Genomic DNA, 16277 nt, shown 5'->3' with positions numbered 1-16277 from the left:
AGGGAGCACACACCACTCCTCGCAAGAGAGATGATCAGCCCTCGCAAATGGCAACATCATCTCCCTTGAAGCCACAGATAGTCCGGAAGCCCACACCCAGATAACGGGAAGTCCCTGCCTGGAGCCAGGACGGCTGTTACCAGAGCCCTTCCCAAACCAGATACACATCTCACCGACAGAGACGGTTACTCTTGTCCCAGTTGGGCAGGTCTTGCCTGGCATCAACAGGATTCACGCTGTCACTGCTCTCGATCACTTTCCATCTCACTTCAGGGCTGGACTCCGTCCCCGCGACTTCTTTTCCCTTGGTATGAAACACAACACAAGAGGAAAAGAAAAAGCAATGGTGGTGAGGCTCCTCTTCTCGCTACTCCTGCACCCCAGGGCTTCGGCTTCAACCCTCCTCCCATTCTGCCATCACAGCTACAATTACAAATCTGAGCCCGGGGCTCACACCTGGTTGTCTCCCCAATCCTAGGCCCTGTCCAGCATGTCTCCCTCCACAGAAGTCACCTGGCCTCATCTTACACTCCATCTTCATATTGCTCTTCTCCTTCCCAGAGCTCCTGCTCTGCTCCTCAGACCTGTCTGTCTCAGCTCTGCAGGCAGAGGGGAAGGGGCATGATGGGAACACACACGCCCCATTCCAGACACCACACAGCATCCACAGGGCTACCAAAACACCTCATCTTCGGCCAAAACCACACCTCACCCCGAGGGAGCAAAAAGCCTTTGTGAGCACAGCACACACAAGACAGGAAAAGATTAACACCCATGCCCAGTCCAGCCAAAGTGGGAGCTTCCTGGCCACAGGTCCATGGGGCTCATGGATGGAGAAGTTTGCTGGGCTGTGGGGGTCCCTGAAGAACTAGCTCAGCATGTGAATGACTGGGACGTATGTGGGGGCCTGACTGTGGGTTGGAGTGTCCAGGAGGACCCCAGGGAAGGGAATAGGGGGATTAGGGATAGAGGAGGTGGGGTTATCAACGTGCATTGTGGGAATGTGGGATTTAGAGAGCCCAGAGTGGATGGGTGTCGGTGGTTTGGAAGACCCCACAGTTCTTGAAAAGGGGAACCTGGCAGGTTTGGGTGTAGCAGAGATTGAAGATGAGGAAACTCACACCCTGGGGATGGACTGAGGGAGTGAGGGGATGGGAAAGTGGGTTCCAGCAATGTGAAATGGGTTGGAGGCAATTAGGGGTGGGGCACTGAGGACGGGATTGGGGGGGATGAGGAGGAAGGGGCGGTGGGGTGCTGAGAACGGGAGGGAGGATGTCGGGTGTGGGGCGAGAGGAGGAGGTCACTGTCGGGGTGCTGAGGACGGAGGAGGAGGAGGAGGTCGGGGGTGAAGGGAGAGGCCAGGTAGAGTGTACACGATGGGGGAGGGGATGGTGGGGGCTGAGGGATCCCCAAAGATGGGGGTGGGTCTGGCGAGAGGGTCACAACAGATGGGGGGACACTGGGGGGCAGGTTGGGGGGGCTTGAAGGGGCTGCTGGGGCGCTACAGAAGGAGAGGAGGGGGCGGTGCTGGCAGGAGAGTCACAGCGGACGGGGGGACACTGGGGGGCAGGTTGGGGAGGTTGAAGGCCCCGCAGCCCCAGGCTGCCGCTTGTGGGGCTGCTCCCAGGCAGCCTAAGGCTCTTCCCCCCACCGCTGCCCTCCAGGCCCAGCTGGGGGGGGAGGTGAAGCCCTTTCACTATGCGCTGCCTCTGCCCTGTGCCCCCCCTGCTCGGCTCCCACGGGCCCGGGGCTGCTCCCGGGGCAGGGGCTGGGCCTGGCGCCTGGAACTGGGTGTCTGAGCCCCCGGTCCCCCATGTGGAGCCGCCACTCCCCATCCCACCTCAGTGCTCCTTTGCCCTGCCCCACCCGCCGGCTGCCCCCATGGCGGGGGGGGCAGCGAAGCCTCGGGGTGAGGGAACCAGGGCCTCACCCCCAGGGCTGGCGTTAGACCAATCCACCAGTTCAGGCCCTGTGCCCAGTGAGAATCTCTTCCCTAGCTACAGGCGCCTTTTTAATTGTGACTCAGTGGGCGGCGCTCCGGGTCTGCGGCGGGTCCTGCACTGGCTCCGGGTCTGCGGCGGGTCCTGCGCTGGCTCTGGGGCTGCGGCAGCAGGTCCCTCAGCGCCGCCGCAGAGCGGGAGCGAGTGCAGGACCCGCCGCAGACTGGGAGCGCCGCCTGCTGAGCACCGCCCCGCAGGGTCTGTACCGGGGGTTTTTATGTCTTCCCTGCCGGGGCCCCAGCGAGACTGTTCGAATTGGGCCTCGCCCTCCCTAAAGCCGGCCAGGCTCACCCCGCCCACCGAGTCTGTCCCGCGCTCTCTCCGCCAATCAGGGAGCGGGGAGGGGCGCGGCGAACTGAAAGCTACGGCCCCTCCGCCAATAGAGGCCGCGTGTGAGAGGGAGAACTACGCTTCCCAGTGTGCACTGGGAGGTGGCGCGTTGCCTGAGCAACCGTTCGTCACTTCCGCTCTGAGACGAGCCAGTAACTACAACTCCCAGCCTGCCCCGGGGCGCTTCCGTCCTCTCGAGCCCAGGTGAGGGCGGGGCCCTGGGTCAACCTGACACCTCCCCCCCACAACTCCGCCCCCCGCCCCGCCCCCCAGAGAGCCCCGCCCCCCGCGCAGTGTGTTAACCTGCTCCGCGTGGGAACGTGCCGCGCCGCTTCGCCCCTTTCACCCCCGCACAAAGCAGCTGATCGGGGCAGGAGCGGGAGCGCTGGGGGCGGAGGCCGAGGACCGGGGGGGGGCGCAGGTCAGTGCCGGGTCTGTCTCTGCCCGGTGACATGGTACATTTGTCTGCACCGCGGGGATGTTCCCAGCGCCCCTTGTTCGCTGGGGCTGTAACCCCCCGTCTGGGTGTGAGCTGGTTTCTGGGGGTGTCCGATGAGCCTTGGAACCGGCTCCTTGTCACTCCCCGAACTCCCGCTGTGCCCGGCCACCCAGCCCCGTCCTCCTCCCTCGGGTGAGCCCGGCTTTAACCCCCCTGCAGTGCCAGTGTCACCCGCAGACAAACCTGCCACTGAACCGAATTAATCCTCCTCATTCCCCGAGCTCCGCCCTCCCCCCCAAAGCCCTGCCCCTGTCCCCTCCTCCTGGGGTCCTGCCCCCACACTGCCCCTATCCCCGACGTCCTGACCTCACATCACCTGTTCCCCTAATCCCTGCCCCATTCCCCAAAGCCCTGCCCCTGCCCCCCTCCTCCTGGGGTCCTGCCCCCACACTGCCCCTATCCCCGACATCCTGGCCTCACGTCACCTGTTCCCCTAATCCCTGCCCCATTCCCCAAAGCCCTGCCCCTGCCTCCTTCATGTCCTGCCCCCACACTGCCCCTATCCCTGACATCCTGGCCTCACGTCACCTGTTCCCCCTAATCCCTGCCCCATTCCCCAAAGCCCTGCCCCTGCCCCTTCCTCTAAGGCACCGCCTTCGCATTGCTCCTTTTCCCCAATACCCCACCCTCACTCTGCCCCTTCCCCCATATCCACACTCCAGCACTGCCCCTCCCCAATACACCCCTCCCCTGCACCCTTTCCCCAAGGACCCACCCCCACCCTCACATTGCCCCTTCTCCAGAGTTCCTGCCCTTGAGCTTCCCTTTCCCCCCGAGAGCCTGACCCTGCACTGCCCCTTCCCCCTGAGACCCCTGCCCCTACAACACCCATTCACCCGGGACCCCAGCCTCAAATTACCCTGAGACCCCGCCCCTACACCACCCATTCACCCGGGACCCCACCCTCACATTGCCCCGAGACCCTGCCCCTGCACCACCCATTCACCTGGAACCCCACCCTCACATTACCCTGAGACCCCGCCCCTACACCACCCATTCACCCGGGACCCCGCCCTCACATTACCCTGAAACCCCGCCCCTACACCACCCATTCACCCGGGACCCCACCCTCACATTACCCTGAGACCCCGCCCCTACACCACCCATTCACCCGGGACCCCACCCTCACATTACCCCGAGACCCTGCCCCTGCACCGCCCCTTCCCCCTGAGATCCCGCCCCTACACCACCCATCCACCCAAGACCCTGTGCTCACATTCCTCCAAGGCCCCGCCCCTGCTCCACCTGTTCCCTCTAATCCCTGCCCCCGCATTGCCCCTTCCCCTAACCCCCATCTCTGCATCGCCCCTTCCCCTGAGGCCCTGCCCCTTCCCCTAACCCCCATCTCCGCAGCGTCCCTTCCCCCGAGGCCCCGCCCCTTCCCCAACCCCCATCTCTGCATCGTCCCTTCCCCCGAGGCCCTGCCCCTTCCCCTAACCCCCATCTCTGCATCGTCTCTTCCCCTGAGGCCCTGCCCTTGCACCACCCCTACCCCCAGTCCCCGCCCCTTTCCCTGAGACCCCACCCCTGCATCACCCTTCCCCCCGAGACCCCGCCCCTGCACTGCCCCTCCCCCAGTCCCAGCCCCCGCATCGCCCCTTCCCTCTAGTCCCCACCCCTTCACCACCCATTCCCCTGAATCGCCATCCCTACATCACCCCTTTGCCCAAGACCCCACCCACACCCTTCCCCTTTGCCCCGAGACCCTGCCCTCACACTGCCTCTTCCCCGAAGTCCCCAATGCCACACTGCCCATTCTCCCGATTCCCTGCCCCCGCACCGCCCCTTCCCCCCGAGACCCTGCCCCTGCACCACCCATTCACCTGAGACCCTGCCCTCACATTCCCCCGAGACCCCGCCCTCCCACTGCTCCTTCTCCTGAGACCCTGCCCTCACATTCCCCTGAGACCTCGCCCTCCCACTGCTTCTCCTGGGACCCCGCCCCTGCACCACCCATTCACCTGAGACCCCGCCCTCACACTCCCCCGAGACCCTGCCCTCCCACTGCTCCTTCTCCTGGGACCCCGCCCCTGCACCACCCATTCCCCTGAGACCCCACCCTCACATTGCCCTGAGACCCCCCTGCACCACCCATTCACCTGAGACCCTGCCCTCACATTCCCCCGAGACCCTGCCCTCCCAGTGCTCCTTCTCCCGAGACCCCGCCCCTGCACTGCCCCTTCCCCTGAGGCCCCCCCTTGCACTGCCCCTTGCCCCGAGGCCCCGCCCCCGCATCATCTAGTGACTCAGGAGCAGGCCAGACCTGGGAGGAGGGAGGCAGAAACATGTTTTGCTCTGCCACAGACTTCCTGGGTGTCCTTGGGCACATCACTCAGCCTCTCTGGGCCTCAGTTCTCCCGTCTGGGAAATGGGGCTGGTGGTGCTTCCTACCCTTGCACGAGCCTGGGATGAGAATTACCCTGTGAATTAGGAAGATGCTCGGATCCTGGAGTAACGGGGGAGGGGCTCAGAGGGAGCATACCTCCTGACCCTGGCTGGGCGCCCCCGGTCCCTCGTAGCAGGGGGCTGTGCAGGAGGGTCTCCTTGCAACCATGAGTGGGTGTCTGGTGGGTGCTGTCATCTCTGCCAGAGAACCCCTAGAATCTCACTAGCTTCCTCTGCATGCGGGGAGGGGCTCCTACTTTCTGACTTGGGGGGAGATTCTGTGATGTCAGAGCCCGTGGGAGGAGGGGTTCGAATCACGAATCTGGAGTGGCAGGACAACTCCCTCCCCCAGTCAGATTCCACTAGGGGGCTGGGCTGGGACCTCTAGGGAGGGAGACACAGGAAAAAACAGCCGCCACTATGGAACCCAGGAGTCCTGGTTCCCAGTCCCCCTGCTCTCACCTCTAGACCCACCTCTGCTCCCAGAGCCAGGGATAGAGCCCAACCCCCACCTACTCTGACCAGTAGACCCCATTCCCCTTTAAGGCTTGCTGCCTCTTCTATCCACGCAGCCCACCTGTCCGTCCCTTTGCTGCAGGTTTCTGGGGTGTCACCCCTGCTCTGCACTCCCTCAGTGCAACCCAAGGCCTTTCCTCCCACCAACCACATTTCCTCTCCCCCCTTGTGCTGGATCATCTGCTTGCCCCCCTGCCTCTTGCGGTGCGCTGTGCGGCATGGCTGGGGATTGTGCAATGGCCCAGCACCAGGCAAGGCAGAACGTAAACCACAGGTCCTGCCCTGCCCTGCCCCACCCCACCCCACCAGATCTGCCTTCCAGGTGCATCGGAGCCCAGCGCGCTGCACTTGTGCCCTCCTGCCCCACAAGGGGTGAGCTGCAGTCCCCACCATGCTCTGCAGAGGGGAGAAGGGTCAAGCCAACCAGCCCATTTAGGATGGGGGAATCAACACCCGTTTTTCTGCACAGCCACTGACCATCAGCAGGATTCCTCCTTCTCCTCCCTCCTGTGCCTCAGTGTGACTAAATCTCTGCACCTAGACAGCCGGTTCATCTGTTGCACCTCAATCCCCCATGCCTGAGCTTCCCTGCCAAAGTCCTGCACCTGGTTCCATAGAATTTAGTCTCACATCTCGCTGGGAACTCGACTTCTTGTGCCCAGAGAGTCTCGGCCCCCGTCAGTAGATGACCTGAGTCTGAGAAACACAGTGTCCATCTTCTCTAAAGAAGTACTTGGAGAGGTTTTTCTTGTGTGACCCTGTGGCTTAATGGATAAGGCATCTGACTTTGCATCAGTGATTGAGAGTTCAAGTCCCCTTGTGCTTCTGCAGTTTTACCATTGTGCTGAAAGTCCTGCTTCCTTCAGAGCTGGAACCTCTTCTTGGTCGCTCAGGCCAATGCTCTGGTTTTAGCTAGAGCCCCGGGAAGGAGTTGGGGGTTGGACATCACAAAGACTGGGGCATGAGCGCCAAGTGCTTCCAGTCTAGCCTTTGCTGTTCCTGACTTGCCAAAGAAACTGGGCAGCTGCCCGGGCTGGCGTGTAGAGCAGTTTCCCTCTTCCAAATGTGCGCCTGTCCCTGTAATTGAGGGGGCTTGGTAAATAGCACCTTGGGAGCCTGGGTGTTTCTCTGCTTCTTGCCAGCTGGGGAAAAGCCTCTTGGGGTAAAATCTCCTGCCCCATTGCAAAAGTGAGCACTGTGAGTGGGAACAGACAGAGGCCACACCAGGGGGCTGGCCCTGCTTTCCTACCTTCTTCTGATGTTGTCCACAGAGCATCAGCAGCTGCCCCGCATGCTGGTCTGCGGGTCGCCTTCAGTGGGTGTTTGGCATGGCAAGGAGCAGGCTGGCTAGGGGTCTTTATCGCTGTCTGCTGGCCACACATAGGCATGGTCCTCCCCTCTGCTGAACAGCCAGAGTTAGTCTGTGCTTGAAAGCAGGGACACAGGAGACTCAAGACAAGAGGGTGAGAAAGACTGAGAAAGGACCTATGAAGACAGCACACAGTACAGGGACACTGCCTGGTGAAGGGATGTGGAGACACCAAGTTGCCCCATTTTTCCTGGTGCCCTACACAGCTGCATACTGCTCCAGCGGCCAGCCCGATCCTCTGGCTGGCTGAGACGGCCAGGAAAGCTGTCCCTGCTCTGCCTCTGCCACAAAGTCCCCACCCCTGCTGTGCCCCATGCCGCCTCTTCCCATCCCTGCTCCACTCCATTCCCCCCCCACTCCGCCCCATCCCTTTAGCTACATCCCGGTGGACTGCAGGAGGGATCAGTCTCATCCTGCACTCACCGGGCGGCGGGAAGTGGAAAGACCTGGCCCCAGCCTGCTCTGTTCCACCAGCTCCCAGCCGTGGCGCTGGTGAGTGCGGGGGGGCGTTTCCGCCCACCGCCCAACTTCCAAGGCTGGGAGCAGAGTGCAGCAGGCTGGGGCCGGATCACTCCACTTCCTTCCACTCCGTGAGTGTGGGGTCTGGCCTGCCCTGCAATTACCGGGCGGCGGGAAGTGGAGTGACCTGGCCCCAGACTGCTCCGCTCTGCCAGCTCGGGCTGGGGGACGGGGTGCTGTGTAGGGCACCAAAATGTCTAGGAACAACCCTGAATAGATTATTTTTCCACAGGGACCGATGGCGGTTAGAATAGAGATATTCAGGTTGCTTGTACAGGCCTAGACTTTAAGAACTTAGGTGTATTTTTATCACTCAGCTAGTGACAGGGGTATAAAACAAAGAACCAAAATCCCAGTCTGCCTGTGTCTGGGCCTTCTCTCCCTAGGAGAGTCTGAGCCCTTGTTTGCAGGTGTCATAAACAGATAGTTAAGGGTTAATGTCTCTTTTACCTGTAAAAGGTTAAGAAGCTCCATAAAGCTGGCTGACACCTGACCAGAGGACCAATGGGGGACAAGATACTTTCAAATCTTGGTGGAGGGAAGTCTTTGTCTGTGCTCTTTGTTTTGGGGGTTGTTCGCTCTTGGGACTAAGAGGGACCAGACATCCATCCAGGCTCTCCAAATCTTTCTGAATCAGTCTCTCATGTTTCAAACTTGTAAGTAATTAGCCAGGCAAGGTGTGTTAGTCTTATTTTTGTTTTCTCAACTTGTAAATGATCCTTGTTTGCTGAGAGGATTTTACCTCTGCTTGCTGTAACTTTGAACCTAAGGCCAGAGGGGTTTCCTCTTGACTATATACCCTTCTGAGTACCCTGTAAAGTATTTTCCATCTTGATTTTACAGAGATGATTTTTATCTTTCTTTCTTTCTTTAATTAAAAGTTTTTTTCTTTTAAGAACCTGATTGATTTTTCCTTGTTTTAAGATCCAAGGGGATTGGGTCTGGACTCACCAGGGATTGGTGGGGGGAAAGAAGGGGAGATGGTTAATTTCTCCTTGTTTTAAGATCCAAGGGGTTTGGATCTGTGTTCACCAGGGAATTGGTGAAGCCTCTCAAGGCTGCCCAGGGAGGGGAATGTTTTGGGGGGACAGAAAGTGTTTCAGACACTAACTTCTGGATGGTGGCAGTTACCAGATCTAAGCTAGTAATTAAGCTTAGAAGGGTCCATGGAGGTCCCCCACATCTGTACCCTAAAGTTCAGAGTGGGGAAAAAACCTTGACAGTAGGCTAAGGCCTTTGGCTAAGCAGCAGAGGCAGCTATATGCTGGGAAGTGAACGGTCACATCCTCACCTCCCAAACCTGTCACACTGAACTAAGGTGGGGTTGGGCTGTTAGGAAGTCGATCCTGTCCCAATAGTGCCCATCACCACCAGATAAAGAAACAGATCTTAAGGGAGCATCCGGTCTGGCAAGAAATCCCTTCTCAATGGTTGTGGTTGTGAAACCGTCATTTCCTAGGGTTTATCTTTATGGCCCCCGCTTTTCTGTTGTCAATCTGTCTTGTCCTCTAATTGTTTCTGTCTGCTGCAGAATTAATTTTACTGGGTGTAAGTTAATTAGGGGAGTGGGATGTAATTGGTTAGAGAATTCTGTTACAATAGGTTGGAATTGGTTAATTACATTTCAGTAAAATGATTGGTTAAGGTCTCGCTGAATCTGTTTCTGTATAAACTGGGGTCAAACAGGCAATGGGCGGGGAAATTGGCATCATGCTTGCTAACAGGGGGATGGGAATAGGGAACGGGGAACAGGGACACAGGCAAGGCTCTGCAGTGTTGGAGCTGGGAAGGGGGACGTGAGGTAAACACTCTGCAGTGTCAGAGCTCATAGACTCATAGACTTTAAGGTCAGAAGGGACCATTATGATCGTCTAGTCCGACCTCCTGCACAACACAGGCCACAGACTCTCACCCACCCACTCCGGTAACAAACCCCTGACCTATGTCTGAGCTATTGAAGTCCTCAACTCGTTGTTTAAAGACTTCAAGGTGCAGAGAATCCTCCAGCAAGTGACCCGTGCCCTACGCTGCAGAGAAAGGTGAAACCCCCCCAGGGTCTCTGCCAATCTGCCCTGCAGGAAAATTCCTTCCTGACCCCAAATATGGTGATCAGCTAAACCCTGAGCATGTGGGTACGACTCAGCAGCCAGCACCCAGGAAAGAATTGTCTGTAGGGATGTGGGGTAAACGCTCTGTGATGTCAGAGCTGGGAAGGGAACACAGGGGAAAAGACTCTGTCCCTGTATAGAGATAAGCCTGACTGGTGTGAAGGGCTTTGGAATCTGCTTGCTTGGAAACTAACCCCAGTAAACATCCCTCTGTCTGCGCTTCGGACTTCTGGTCTTTTGCTGCTTGCTGTCTGCATGACAAGAGCCAGGGAAGTGGGCAGGGGAAGGGAAAGCCCTCTAACAATGGCTGCTTGCTCCTCTCCCTTCAGGCTCAGGGGTCAAGGATGGGCAGGACTCCAGGCTCTGCTTGAGGGATCCTGGCACAGGGGCTGGTGGGGGAGAAAGGATTGTAGATTCTGACCTGCACTCTGGAGAGGAGGTAATAAGAGAAGGGGCATTTTGATTCCTACCCTGCTTCAATGTCCCCAGGACGAGAATTCTACATGGCCAAATGAGGGGGGTGAAGCCATTTGGTTAATGAGAGCTAATGCTCTAGGTGAGGTTTGAACTCACAAATTCAGCATAGCTCCTCTCAGCACTGCCCTATAACTACTGTGCACTAACCAATTGTGCCACTGGAGCACCTGTTAACTGTTTCTCTCTCAGTCCCCTAAGTTGATAAAGGCGAGGAGTCACCCCAAAACATTCTCAGTGGGGTTAAGAGCCGGTATCAACAAGCATTGTACTTGGTGGTGATGCCGGCATGGGGTGCCCGAGGCAAGCAGCAGCGGGGTTCGTTGCCCAGAGTGTGTAGCGCCAATAAACACACCAGGGTGGAGAAGCAAACAACCAAGTTTATTTGAGCTCAAATAAGGTGCAAGGGAGAAATAACCATCTCAAATCCTGCACACCTAAAACAAGCAGTTTCTGCCTTTGATATCCCAGTTGTTTGCTACAAAACTTTTTCTTGGTGACTAGCTGATCTCTCACTCCCCCCCCTTTCCCATCCAGCTGCAGTATCTTTTCTCATTCAATCTTTTGTCTTCCCCCTTCCTCCCCCCTCTCCGCTGCTGTGACATGTATACCGTATTCAGAACGACCTTGAGCTCGCTTCAGCATGTTACTGCAGAAAACTGGCTGTTACAACCAAAAACTAACTGCTAACACTACATTTTTGCAGCTATTAGTACATTAGGTAACACTAGGTTACACAAAGTGTTTAACATGGAGGAACAATGGTTCATTGAGGCCTGAGCAGGAGGGCTTCATCGGCACTCGTGATCGTCCACCCTCCCAAGCTACCTAGATTTATGCCTAGTGACACCAACAACTCCCTCCTTTGAGAACTCAACAAACTTTTGGCTGAGTGTTCTCACATTTAAAGGATAACATGCGATTAAGCTCTAGGGAGCTGGAGTGCTTTACAGAAAGCAAGCAAGAGGAGAGTAACGATACACAACACCAACCCAGTGTGCAGGAGGTGAACAATGCCTTCCTCTAGTTTTCCCAGGTTGAGTAACCAACCCCAGAGGGAATCAGAAATAGTGGGTTCCCTTTCCTGGGCTTTCCACTGTTCAAAAGTCTGTTCGGCTGACATGATGTGCTTGTTAATATCCTGTGCGTTTACTGGGACATAAGTACAGCATTCATCCCCTATAAGGGCGCACACCCCGCCTTGTGAAGCCACACTTTCACCCAGAAAGTGTCCAAGTATGTCTCCATAATCACAGATCAGATGGTATTTCTGATGCATCTGTAAGGGCAGTGGGCCAAGTCTGGTACTCAAGATCACTCCAAATGGCCATCAGCTGGTCATTCAGGAAATCCTGAATTCCTACACATACTAGATCCCACTGCAATGCCTTCATAGCCTCAGTGATATTTAATACCATCGTTCCTTGGTGTAGTACTATAATACACCTGTTATTTCACTATTCTCAGGTACTGTCAAAAGACATTAACATTAATAGCATAGGAGGGGGTTACATTATTAGTCACTGGCATGATTTCAATACGGGTAAAATTTCTAGTGGCAGAACAAACTCTTCGGGTACTTGTTATTTAAAATCCAATTAGAGAGAGCAATACATGCTGAAGGATTTATCCAGAACACAGGGCGCAGCCTGTAGAATAAACCCCAAAACCCAATCAATACCGCATTCCCAGGCATGGGTCCCACAAATGTCCTCCCGCCAGTGTATAATTCTTTGTTTCTTCACCAGGGTCAGTTCTTAATGTCCTTTCTAGTCAGGAATTCCTGGACTTTGGCAATTTCAGTGGAGCGAGTGTTTCTTTTTCTTTCCCAAAAACAGTTATGGTGCAGCATCCTACAGGGGAGAGGTTACCAGCACATCACCCTGTAATGGTTTTGCTTTTTCTAGAAAAATTCAAAGGCACAATAGATCTGTCAGTGGACAAGGGAGAGGTTACAAGCACTTCACCTTGTACTTTTTCCCTGCTGTCCAGAAGGCATAGTGGAGCTACAAGGCGAAATAGGCTAATCTTCAGTAGGAGAATTCTCCTGATGTAGAGGGGTCTTTTTGCAGTGAGAATCATGGGTACAGGCAGTCAGTCTTCGGCACTTCACAGCAGTGTTGGTAGTCAGCAGGACTTAATAAGGGCCTTTCCAGCATGGAGCCAAGGCAGTCTTTCATTGGTGGACCTTTACATCAATCCAGTTTCCTGATTCCAAGGAGTGGCAGGGCTGCTAGAGTCTTTGGGTAGCGCTTCTTTACCTGTGAGAAAAGAAACCTAACACACTTCATTAGTGCCTGGCAGTATTTTGCAAACCTTATAGATGCGTGGGCAAATTCAAGCCCTCCTTTTCCTGATTGTCAGCCAAGTCTTAACTGTGAGCAGTGTCCTTGAATGGAGTCAGTGTCTTATCTATAGCCTGAGCTTGCTAGCTAATTCTTTTTTTCCAGTTAACTCATTCTGTTCTTTTTCCTTTTCCCCTTTTTGGCTTCTTTTAACCTACAAAGGAAACTTCCACTTTTGACTTATACACCTTTTTCCAACAATGAACACATAGACATTGCCATTATACAGTACATTAGTCTTATTATTTAATAAATGTATGCCACATATACCCTTCCACTAAAATAACCTTATTACAGAGCTTTGGAGCAACAAGCCAGGAAAGCACATCCACTTTGAGGAGTTCATTTAATACAACCTCTAGTCTAATAGCTTCCCACCATCCCCAGCTCTCTGGCTAGAAATCTGAGGTAGCCAGAAGGATTCCATGTACAATATGGGGAGTGGGTTAACTTTTCATGTCCTTGCTTTCAAAGACTGTTGGTATGCTAATTTTAACAACAATTTTTAATTAAAAGATTTGGCCAATGAAGATTCCTTTTCTTATTTAAGGAAATATATTAGACTTTAGTATATCACATTCTCCTGATTCCAAACCAGACCATCCCATAAAAACACAAAACACAACAACTCCGGCCACGAGACAAACACCACAAGACAGAACACAAAACACAAAACACAATTCCCATTGTGCCAGTAAATGCATGGTACATTGAATGCTGTTCAGCTGGCATCAGTTTTCTCTGATTATCTTAAAGACAAAAAAAACAACAGAGGTCTACCCCTTCTGGGCAGACAATCATAACTTAAAATATACAAATACCCTTGTTGACTTCAGGCAAAACAGAGGAATTACCCCATTTTTTTTTTTTTGGTATGTGTTTCATAGGCAGCTCAGGTTTCAGTGGCTCCTACCTTGTCAGTTAGATAATTTGCATTAATACAGATGCTTTCTGGCTTGCTTTTTACTTTTAACTCCTGCTTTCAAACACTGAAAGAAATCATCACCACTTATAGTGCCCTTAGAGCCTAATAAAATTTCAATTTCATAGCACTGTCTACATTCTTCAGCTAATTCAACTAAATTGTTCATAGCCAAATGATTGCAATCCAATAATTTCTTTGCCTGAATTTATTTACAAACATTTCACAGACATTTTAAAGACACCAAGAACTTTCCTCTTTAGCATTTTTACAAAGTTCAACTACTGTTCCCTCCTGCAACTACAGAGTTAACTTCTCACTCTCCCTTAAATCACTTGCTTGTCTCCCAACAGCCACTTTTATCAACTCAAATCACCATTCCAAGTAAGTCCTGGGTATTTGAAATCCCCATGCTTACACTTACTGACTCCTTCCTTCCACTACACCCTCAAAGTATTTCAACCTGTTTTCCAATCTCTCTGTCTGTTGCCTGCCCACCTGGGCCCGATCCTGCTTATCTCGCTGAACCGTCCCTTCCATGGCCACCAACTTGTTCCGCTACCAGTTTAGCTAGGAGGGTGGGCTTCTCAACTAGCCCCCACCCCTCCTGGTCTCTTCCCTTAAACATTCTTACTCACAAGACTACCCGAGTCCTTCCTCGTGAGGCTTGTCACCTGGATAAAAACACATGGCCCATTGGGCAAAGGCCATTTATTTAATATAATCCAAACCCCTTTAGAGGTTTTACCCAGAGGCCCATCCATCTGTCTGCTGACACTTAAACAGAAAAGAGAATTACACAGAGAGCAGAGGAAATTACAGTTTAAGCCAGGCTTTCCCACTTCTATACACTGACCACTACAGGGGACGGGACAGAAGGATCTCAATTCAACCTCAGAGCTTTCTCGCACGCATGGCTTCCACTCCAAGGAATTACGAACAAGAGGTTCAGTTCCGCCCACACTCCTAACGCCCAAATGAACAGAGCAGAAAAACAACAGTAACCGGTTAAACAGAACAGAACCAGAACCAGATAGCATTTCCTTATCCTATTAGGGCTCACTTTTAATCATGATTTTCTCAACATATAACACCAACAGCACCAAGCAAAGCAAACATAAAATAACAAGGGTAAAACAAATAGATGGTGTAAATTCTGCAGGGCTCCTCCCTTCTTAATTGCTCACCAAACTGTGACAAATTTCTGTTACCAATCTGTCCCTTGTGTCAGGTGATCAGGCTGACACTACAGGATCATTGGGAGAAGATAAAGAAAACACATCATATAACTGAATTTTAAAGCTTCATTAGTCAGGAAAAACATTAATGCACCAAGCCCCTTTCATACTCACACACGTACGTCCAGACTGGCCACTTCTGTGTATAATGTTCAGAGAAGGGAGAGAGGTGGACGGGAGATTATCCTGTATACAGCTTGTCCAGAATTTCCAACATGCTTCCGCTCTTAGTAGGGCTGTTCTCTTACACCCTGGAATCTCCTGTGGTGTCTCTTTCAGAGATTCCAGTCCAGGTCAGCTGCCTGTGGCTTTTTGGGTGTCACCAAGCCACACCGGCTCCGGGGTCACAAAGGCACACTGTTGGATCTTACTGGACAGTTAAGCTTTGCAAATGTAATCTCAGTTCTGTAACTTGTATTGCCTTTGGTTCGCCTCTGTCAATTTTCCTTTTTCCACAGCCAGCTGGGGCCGAAAGCAGTTTTTCTTTGTACTTAGCATAGTCTGCGTTGATTCTTGACCTTGAAAGCAGAGCAACTTTCTTTTTATCCCTGGGCCAACCTGAATTTCAAATTAACCCATTCCTTTCCTCAATAGACAAATTTGCTCATGCTATGTCAGGGCTTTTTGGTGATTAAATGCTCCTCTTAGATGTATGATCTTATCTAGATTGAAGTACCTTCTAATGGGCATTGTTTAGATGGATTTTCACCCGTGTAAATATTTTAATTCTCTACATACCTGCAGGTTGATGAACCATAATGTACGTACATGTAATATGCTGGGGTACCCTTAGGGGGTGAGGTGGAATGTTTAGGCTGTACCCCCACCCATTTTCCACTTACACAGACAGGGAGGGTGCCCTGTCCGCGCTAGCGGCTCATAAACTAATGATTTTTCCCTACAGGGTACTCACACAGGAGAGGCTAACGAGGATGGCCATGACCCTCCTACACCTCCCTTCAGCAAAGAGCATCGGCTAGTCTCTGAGAGACGATGCCGCTTACTCTGATTGCATCCAGTGAGATGAACAGACTGTCAGTAGCCCACACGGAAAGGAAAGGGGAAGGGAAGATGGGTATACACACTCCTAGCTGCAGGTAGCTTCCTCACCGGACGATGCAAGGGCGAGTCAGCCCACCATGGGTCAGACCTCCTAAAGATCGACTAGTTACCGGGCTTGTGTTAGAGTAGTCCTGGTCATGAGCTTTTGCTTCACAGGGTACTCTGGGCGTCTTCCGGTAACAGTCACTCACACTGGCCCCCAGTACCATTTTGCATCTGATCCTGCTTTTTAGCTACAACAGGGAGAGAGTGCACTAGGACATAGGGTCTCCCCTTTCTAGACAGGTCTCTCCTTTGTCCCTGCACTATCCCTAACCTGCTTTTGAATCCTTGCACTCCGCCAGACAGGGGGAAGAACAGGAGCTACTGTGGGGGATTTTTTTACAAGAGCTCTCCATACAAACAGCTTCAGAAGCTACCCGTTCGCTGACAAAACAGGAGTAATTGGAGGATCGTGTTATAATTAAGTGATCCTTCCGGTGGCCACCTTTTCTGGTCCTCTAGTTGATA

General features: G+C 53.5%; 1 long non-coding RNA gene across 2 annotated transcripts in view; it reads left to right on the top strand.

Annotated features, from left to right (window-relative positions):
- The first annotated feature begins 212 nt into the window (after positions 1-212).
- Positions 213-16277, top strand: part of LOC127041585 (uncharacterized) — a 593788-nt gene continuing 577723 nt past the window's right edge. Inside the window, exons 1-2 of one of the 2 annotated variants that reach the window (XR_007771680.1) lie at positions 213-308; positions 800-974. This is a non-coding gene — a long non-coding RNA (uncharacterized LOC127041585). Of the gene's footprint in view, positions 309-799; positions 980-16277 lie in introns of both variants that reach the window. The other variant, XR_007771679.1, reaches the window with a different exon arrangement.

This window comes from Gopherus flavomarginatus (genome assembly GCF_025201925.1).
Source record: "Gopherus flavomarginatus isolate rGopFla2 chromosome 13 unlocalized genomic scaffold, rGopFla2.mat.asm SUPER_13_unloc_3, whole genome shotgun sequence".
Lineage (NCBI taxonomy): Eukaryota > Metazoa > Chordata > Testudines > Testudinidae > Gopherus > Gopherus flavomarginatus.
The sequence above is the reverse complement of the archived record's forward strand: the minus strand, read 5'-3'. Positions and strand labels throughout refer to the sequence as shown.